The sequence below is a fragment of the Morone saxatilis genome, unplaced genomic scaffold (assembly GCF_004916995.1).
Source record: "Morone saxatilis isolate NCDOM2014 unplaced genomic scaffold, NCSU_SB_2.0 Contig17, whole genome shotgun sequence".
NCBI classification, from domain to species: domain Eukaryota; kingdom Metazoa; phylum Chordata; class Actinopteri; family Moronidae; genus Morone; species Morone saxatilis.
In genome coordinates, this window is record NW_023339729.1 from 2,988,889 (window position 1) to 2,992,152 (window position 3,264).

At 42.3% G+C, this 3,264-nt stretch overlaps 1 protein-coding gene across 1 annotated transcript in view; it reads left to right on the forward strand.

Moving 5' to 3' along the window:
* neurl1aa (neuralized E3 ubiquitin protein ligase 1Aa) overlaps window positions 1-3,264 on the forward strand; it is a 44,514-nt gene that overhangs the window by 901 nt on the left and 40,349 nt on the right. The window lies entirely within an intron of this gene.

Here is a 3,264-nt window from a genome sequence, read left to right on the forward strand (position 1 = left end):
AACTGATATTATTATGAATTATCGGGATAATTGGATTACAGCCGATAAATTATCTGTCCATAATAATAAAACCACGGGGGAGCCACTCTGATGAACTCCCCTGAAAACGTTTGGGAGGTCTCTAAAATATTGACCATATGCTTTTTTGTCATGAATTTTTAGTTTTCTGTATCTGTGATCCATCACTAATTCACTTATAAAGATAAAGATCCTGCTCTTATCACTAATATCATTAACTTCAGTTCAGAAAATGTACATAAAATAATCTTTCCTAGTCCTACTCATCTCTTAAAGTGTTATAAAGGTAAACTGAGGGCTAAACAGTACAACATATGGCCATGCTTACAGTATCCCAATACACTGAATCTAACCCCTGTATCGTATTATCAGATTCTTGCCAAATAACGGCGCTAGCTTCAGGGGTTGTGTGTCGTGTTTGATGCTTCCTGTGGTGACAAACAGACATTTTATAATAAAAGTACTCCTCCCCCTCCTGTCTTTCGTCCTCTCTACTATTGTAAAAGAATAAAATAGCAGTGCAGGAGATAAACAGTACCAATAGTGTGATTCTGAACTCCCTCTGTGTGTCTAGAGAGTTCTTGTTAGCATGTTATTGTGTTCTATATGTGCACCTATGGGAGTGAAGTCCTTGTTCCTACAGCCTCTTCTGGTTTTGGCCACCTGATCGTTCTAATTAAAGCACCAACATTAATCCAATTAGCTAAAGAGGGACAGACTAAGACCGCAGGGAGAGGAGGCTATAGCTCCTTCTCTTTGGGATCAAGGTCAGATGCCTCACAAAATGACTTATTGTGACGTGTTTGCACTGAAACCCAGTATTGCCCCATTGATTACCTGTTGGCCCACCGTGTAAATGTGAACAGGTGAGTTTGGTCGGGGCTCATGATAAGGCCAACGCACTGTTGTTGGAATCTTTTCCTGACCTGAGGGTGAACGATATCTGGACGCATTATTTCTGGAAGGATTTGTTGAGCAGACAAGGATCTGAGCTACAGCACAGTAATCCACTATCTATAGAGCAGTGTAAATGGTGTGCATTGTTTTAGTTTATGTTAATACCAATAAGGAATAACCTTAAAGACTCGAGCTGTTTCCTCGCCTGGGTTGTATCAAAATCACCTTGTAAATAAAAAGAACGCTGCCACATGTTATTGGAACTGACTGCCATTCCTTCATGTGAACAGGTTTGGGGATTTTGTTGCTACTTTTGTTTATTTGGTCCTCTCTGTGCTCTTGTTTGTGCCATGATGTAGCTCTTGCATCTATATATAAAATCTTTTTAATCCTCCCCTCCTCCCTGCTTCACTGGCTGTTCTTCAGTAGACAGTATGGTGAGCATGCTGGCTTACGGACATGGCTACTCAGACACTTCAATAGAAATGTCAGTGTAATGTTAGTACAGCATATATATTGCTGGAACCTATCCGTAACTCAGTTGGCACAGAATATTTGACTCATTTTAAGTCCTTTAAACAGAATGCACAGTGAGCTGGTTATTATTACAACATATTTTGCAATACTAACAAGCAGTCTGTGCTTTATCACGCTCATTACATCACTAATTAGGAAAGAAATAATCAGTCATTTGACGAAACTAATGCAGTGATTTAAAAATGGATTATTCACTTAAGAGTATTTTATTAGAATGTATTATTCAAGTAATATAAAGTAGCCTGCCTGTTCGACGTGTAATCATGACTGAAGTTGTTCTAAAAATACAACAATACATTTCAGTTTTCAGTAGGATTATCAGACAGGCAGAACTGGCCTGATTTCTTCCTGCACAGTGTTCTGACTGCATGTGAAACATCTGTAAACAGCAGGCTGCTGACCGCCTGAAGATATATTCTATAAAGCTCTCAGATAATCATTGCTTACATTCAGAAAAGTTGTGTTTACAAGTGAATGGGATCCCAATGGGAAGAAGAGTGGGTTAAACTGAATTTAATATGAAAGTGTTGCTATGGTGACCCTCAGCCATTGATAGAAAGCATTTAATGGCTGTGTAACTGAGAAGAAAGAGCACCATTTAATAAACCAGAGTATCATATCTGAACCCTCCCAGTGGTGTCTTCCTCCATACTTGTGCTTTTGGGAAACGCAGCATGCGAAGAACTCAAATCTGCTATCCAGAAACCTGTAGGTATGAGAAAGGTGCGACTAACTGAGGAACAGATCATGCTTTCTAAAGTTGCACCTCTGCAGGCTGTTGTTCTCAGGTGTGAAGCACCAGAGCACATCCAAACAGTGTTTGCCCAGTTGATTGCATAATTGAGTCTGCCGAGTGTGTGGGAGCTCCACTTCTGTGCTCCCGATTGACTGAAAGTGGGCCAGTGTCTGAGGCTGCACAGGCTGATTCGATGGAGCGTCTGGCTCCATTCGACGTGAATTGGATTCAGCATCAGAATGCAAAGCAGAGACGGAGCTGAAGAGATGTCACACAACACAGCAAAGCGTCTTAATGTCATGGGATACCCCGAAATAAAGCAACGGATGGTTAATACAGCTTGCAAGCCACATGCTTTGTGTCTTTTGTGTGTATGGGAGCAAGAGCTAGAAAGACAGTTGCTATGGAGTGACAGAAACACGTGTGTCAGGGTCAGGTGGTATTGTTAAGATTGCGTGTCAGTGTTGTCCATATACTACTTCTGACTGAAGGCAGCGGGTTCTGGGGCAACACGGGGGTGAGATCCCCTTGTGCAACCCTCCCCTTCCTGTTTGTCCAGCAAGCATGCAAAATCATGCGTGTGTGTGTGTGTGTGCGTCCGCAGCCGGCCCTTTCATCCTCATCCTCATGACAGGTCACCTTCAAGGCAGCGCCCACATAATGACTTCCAGCCAGTACTGAATAGCATCTTGCCTGCTTTCAGTCAATACATGCTGCATATCATTACGCCTCTCCACCAGCCTGCTCTCTTTCACTGCCAAAGAAGCATCATTGGATTACACTGCGCTCCATTGTATGTGGCCTCGCGATATTATTACTTATTGATTGCTGTTGTGTAATCCTGCTCGTGAAGAGAATGCGGTATCAGCGGGAGGACTAGTGGGCCAGACTTTATCATCTCTGTGAATTATTGATAGCAGAGTGTCTCTCCAGTGGCTTCAGTTTCTGCTGCCCATCACCATAACTTGTACCATGTTTTATACATTTATTATATTTATCTGTGGGTCTGTGATTTCCCCGGCTGCGAGACTAGGGATCGCCAAAAGCTTCACAGGGTGTCACAAGGCCTTCTTGAT